Raw genomic sequence first — 5,809 nt, 5'->3', positions numbered from 1 at the left:
TGGCTTCTCTCCCAGCTTATTTCTACTGTGTTCAGTTTTTTGGGTTTTTGTTTTCTTTTTAGATTTTTGTCATTCACTTACGTGAGGCCTACTGCCCCTTTAGAAGATAATCTGTTGGGAAAGTGTATAAAAGAGACTTACAGATTTTATTGTCTTTTAAAAACAGTTATTGTATTATAATCAGCGATGTAAGTATTACGTTGTTTAGGTCAATTCATCAAGAATGACCAAGAATGCTACAGTGTGATAGTAAACCATTTCCAGGAAGGGTGCCTTGAGGTCTGCGAAGGCTCTGAGACTTTACCACACCTGTCAGCCCGCGCATTAACCTGCCAGTGTCATAGATGCTGCAGGAGACTTGATTACTCGTGGCCCAGGGAACAGGATAAGCTTCAGCATATTTGTATCAGTTCCTTTGCCTCCAAGTCCCAAGGCACGTGACACACATGAGCCCAAACGAAAGAGTGTACGTGCAGTGGGGTGCGTTATAGGAGAGGAACCCTGAGCTTAGGAGACACAGATCCTTTATAACGAACAGTAAGCAGGCCTGCCGTGTGCTCCAGGGGAGAACACTCTTTTTTAAGGGTGTTTACTTTGCAAGCATTGTTGAGAAGATAGTCTGGAATGAAGGGCTGTAAGTGCCTTGCTCACAAGATGTACAGAAACACGAGATCCATGGAGCTCTGTCTCAGGTGATTATCCTCTCCTTTCAGCCACATCATCTTCAAATGCAAAAGGCTTACTTGAATTAGTGGAAGAGCTCCCTTATGAGAAGTGAAATTTAGTAATAGACCAAAAACTTCATCAAGTGTTGTCCCACATAACTTTTTTTTTCCCCCGTGGCTAATGTTTTATTTTCTTTAAAAATGTTTATGGGCTTCCCTGGTGGCACAGTGGATAAGAATCCGCCTGCCAGTGCAGGGCACACGGGTTCAAGCCCTGGCCTGGGAAGATCCCACATGCCGCTGGGCAGCTAAGCCCGTGTGCCACAATTACTGAGCCTGCGCTCTAGAGCCTGTGAGCCACAACTACTGAGCCCACGTGCCACAGCTGCTGGGGCCCATGCGCCTAGAGCCCGTGCTCCGCAACAACAGAAGCCACCGCTATGAGAAGCCCACACACTGCAACGAAGAGTAGCCCCCGCTCGCCACAACTAGAGAAAGCCACACACAACAACGAAGAACCAAAAAGCAGCCAAAAATAAATAAATAAAAATAAGTAAAAATGTTTATGCCTTTGTAAATTATTATAATTACATTTCAATGTTATATTCTTTTTGTTAACATCTTTATTGGAGTATAATTGCTTTACAGTGGTGTGTTAGTTTCTGCTTTATAACAAAGTGAATCAGCTATACGTATACATATATCCCCATATCTCCTCCCTCTTGCGTCTCCCTCCCACCCTCCCTATCCCACCCCTCTAGGTGGTCACAGAGCACCGAGCTGATCTCCCTGTGCTATGCAGCTGCTTCCCACTAGCTATCTGTTTTACATTTGGTAGTGTATGTATGTCCATGCCACTCTCTCACTTTGTCCCAGCTTACCCTTCCCCCTCCCTGTGTCCTCACGTCCATTCTCTACGTCTGTGTCTTTATTCCTGTTCTGCCCCTACATTCTTCAGAAACATTTTTTTTAAGATACTATATATATGTGTTAGCACATGGTATTTATTTTTCTCTTTCTGACTTACTTCACTCTTTATGATAGTCTCTAGGTCCATCCACCTCACTACAAATAACTCAATTTCGTTTCTTTTTATGGCTGAGTAATATTTCATTGTGTATATGTGCCACATCTTTATCCACTCATCTGTTGATGGACACTTAGGTTGTCTCCATGTCCTGGCTATTGTGAATAGAGCTGCAGTGAACATTGTGGTACATGACTCTCTTTGAATTATGGTTTTCTCAGGGTATATGCCCAGTAGTCCCACACAGCTTTTAATTTTTTTTTTTTCTCAGTAGAGGGAAGAAAATTCCAGCCCTGGGCAAAAAGGTGAAGTCATCAGGATTTCCCATCCACTTCACCAGCTCGTTTCTCCCTTTCCCAGGCCCCTTCCCAAAACAGACGAAGGTCTGGTTTTGTTTATAGTTTGAGACTCTCTTAGTATGAGTGAGAACATGACTAGCAATTGCAGGTTTAGTCATTTATCTCTAATGTGAAACAAAAGACTATATTTAACAGGCATTTCAATTTTTAGGAACCATTAAAAAGTATGGAAACCCCTTTACCGCTCCCCACTGCCCCCCATCCCTTCATTGAGTCATTAATAATCACTTATTGGGTCCTGTTAGGGGACAGGCATTGTGTGGTTGCCATGGAGACACTGGTTACTGTGGAGTTTATGGTCTGGTTGTGGGTGGCCTGCAGGATAGAGCCCAAAGGGACCGTGGTTGCCAAGCCCTTCACGACACAGCCTTTGGCTCCCAGGGGCTTCTCGTCTTTCCCCGCTCCCAACCTTTGAATGTGCCCTATTTGTCACCTTTAAGCTTTCAGGCCGGCAACTCAGCCTGGAACCTCTCCCCACCCACTGCCCTCACGTGGCTAATTCGTATTCGGCTCACAGGCCTCCGCCTGGTTTCAGCTTCCAGAAGTCTTGATCCCCAAGTGGTGGTAGGTTTCGCGCTGCTCTTTGACCCCTGTATTGGCCCTTATTATGCTGTCTTGTCATAGCCTGTTTGTTTTCCATGAGACGCTTTAAACTTTGTAAAATCAGGACTGTTGTTCATATTTGTATCCCGAGGGCAGAACACCTGGCATCTCGCCAGATGTTTGTGGAGAAGAATCCCTGAATTAATCGGCCAGCATCTTTGTTTGCACAAAAGGTTAATACCTCAAAGGTCTGACAGTGCTGAGGCAGTCCGCTCAGAAACGTTGCCCATTTCTCTTTCTGTAGCTGAAAGCCCTTCCTCCCGTTCATCTCAGCCTCCTGGATATGCCCTTTTCCCTCGTAACTTCTCTAGGTTTCCCGTCTCATCCTAGTCCCCTTCTAACTTTGCCCAGACCTCTAGCTTGCAGCCCCTTGGCTTTCCTCCCAGACCCACTATCAACGCTGTCCTGCACCGCTGAGTGGTCTCCGTGGATCTGCCCACACCCTCACTTCCCACCGCACCTCACTCTCCTGGCAGCAGCGCGTCCACCCACGTGAGAACCCAGCCTCCTGTACCCTGATACTGGAGCTGTAATGCAGGACAGGAAAGGGCAACCCAGGAAGCCTGGGCATCTCTGGGTGTCATCACACACAAGTCATCTTGATCATTTCCATCACAGATGGTGAAGGTAATTAACTGAGCAATGATTGTGGTAAAGACGTCTTGAGCCTGCCTCCTAACCCCACCCTCTTGTTGATGAATGAATCACTCAGAAGGTGAGCAAATGTGAAGCACAGAGATGTGTGTCTGCCCTCCAGTGGGTGGGGTGGGACCCAAGGGCAGTTCTTGCCTCTCTTGACTCAAAAGGCCTGTCTTCAGTGTTTTCTCCCAAGGGGGCATAGCCATGCCCAGAATTTGAGCTGTTGAGAGTCCTTTGTCTCTCATATGCTGACACCCCTGCAATCTTATACTATAGCCAAAGAGATCTTATACAAATAAAGATTGCTCTCAGAGTCCTTCAGTGATTTCCCCTGAGGCCTGGGAGGCCCCGTGTGGTCTGGCCCTGGCCCACTTCACCCCAGCTCACTCTGGTTTCTTCTCATGTCTTTGAACTCGGCAAGTGTCCTCCCACCCAAGCCCTATGCCCATCCAGTTACCTTTACTTGGAACACTCCTCCCTGTGGTCCCTAAACCCTGCCATAAACTTGCCCTTCCTACAGATCCCAGCGCAAAGGTCACTCTCAGACAAGATGATTCTGAGTCCAGACTTGCTCAGGTCCCCCCTTTAAATGTTGTCAGAGCGCCTGCTTTTTTATTCCCCCCGCAAGGTGCTTAATGGAATTGTAATTGAATATTCTTTGTATGAATCCTCCTGGCTACGCCATAAGCTCCAGGACTGTGTCTCTGCTTTGCCCCTTCATGGCGGAGCTCAGCTTCCTGGACGTGCCGTGACTTCTGCCCAGTGCTGCTTTGCTGGAGCCCCAGGCACTTGAAGAGACGGCCTGAAGCCCAGTGAGCCCGCAGCCAGTCCGTACAGAGCTCCACTGCCAGCGCCACAGGTGCCCCCACCTGTCTGCGGTACCGCATTTCAACAAAGATGGGCTTCATTTTAGGAAAACCTAGGGTAGAAATCTCTATGAAACAAATCCAAGGCCGCTGTTTATAAAAATGATTATTTTAAATAGCTTTCTAGTGCTTTTGAAATTTCATCTATAAAAGTAATTTATACACGACTTTCCAAGGTCTTAATCTTGAAAACAAACAAGCAAACAAAAACCAGAGAGGATTATACAAAAGAATTCAAAGCTCGAGAAACAATGGTCCTGATGAGTCACAGCCTAGGGCTGCTCCAATCCTGTCTTCGTGATCGAAGTGTCTCCACCAGGTGACTTTGCTAATGAGGTCAGAGAACTAGGACAGGCATTTGTCTGCTTGGGGCCTACTGTTCCTTATCCTTTCCTCCTTCCTTGGCACAGAATGACTTGGTCACTTAAAAGTTTGATGTTGTGTCTGCTCAGCCCTTGAGCTGACGACCACCCTGCCCCCCATCTCTGGGATCTCTGGGAACCTGGCAACCATATTTGTCTTCACTGACCCTAATGATGGGAGAGAGGAAGCAGGGTTTACCTGACCTAAGCTGAGCCAGTCAGGATCTCCCCTAGAGATGTAGAAATGAGTCTTCTCGTGTCTGAAACTGGGTCAAAACTGGGGGGTGGCTGTGTTTGCCAAATGGAATGGGGGATAGAGCAGGTCTGCAGAAAGAGGATGAAAGAGACGCCCAGAAAGGGGCAGAGGGACAGTCTGCTCTGCTGCCTCCTGATTCCAGGCCCTTCCTGTTCTGTAGGCCCAGCTACAGTCTTGGCTGAGGCCTCCACGAAATACCTGGAGTGTGGTAGGCGAAATAATGGCTCCCGAAGGTGTCCTGGTCCCCCAGGGTGTCCCAACCTGTGAATATGTTAGGTTACAATGCAAAGGGGAATTAAGGTTGCTTATCAACTGACCTTAAAGTAGAGTATTACCCAGGTGAGCCCAGTGTAGTCACTGAGATCTTAGCAAATGGAAGACGGAGTGTATTAGGACTTGCCAGAGAAACAGACCCAATAGGTCTGATACAGATGCATGTGAGAGGAGATTTAGTATAGGAATTAGCTCAAGTGGTTATGGAGGCCAAGAAGTCCCACCAGCTGCCTTCTGCAAGCTGGAGAATGGGGAAAACCAATAATACCATTCAGTTGAAGTCTGAAGGCCTGAAAATCAGGGGGCTGATGGGGTAAGTCTTGATCTGAGTCCAAAAGCCCGAGAACCAGGAGTGCCGATGTCCAAGGGCAGAAGGTAGATGTCCCAGCTCAAGCAGAGAGCGCAAATTCATCCTCCCTCTGCCTTTTTGTTCCATTCAAGCCTTTGACAAATGGATGGTTCCCACCTGCACTGGGGAGGGTGATCTTACTTAATTCACCAGCTCAAATGCCAATCTCCTCCAGAAACACTCTCAAGACACACCCAGAATAATGTTTTAGTAGTTATCTGAGCATCCCTTAGCCAGTCAAGTTGACATAAAATTAGCCATCACACGGAGGCAGAAGGAGTGGGTCAGGGTCAGAGAGATGCTGTGCGGCTGGCTTTGAAGATGGAGGAAGAGGCCGTGGGCCAAGGAGTGCGGGCGGCCTGTAGAAGTTAGAAAAGGCAAGGAAACAGATTCTCTCCTAGGGTGTCCAG

This window comes from Delphinus delphis, chromosome 17 (assembly GCF_949987515.2).
Source record: "Delphinus delphis chromosome 17, mDelDel1.2, whole genome shotgun sequence".
NCBI classification, from domain to species: Eukaryota; Metazoa; Chordata; class Mammalia; order Artiodactyla; family Delphinidae; genus Delphinus; species Delphinus delphis.
The sequence above is the reverse complement of the archived record's forward strand: the minus strand, read 5'-3'. Positions refer to the sequence as shown.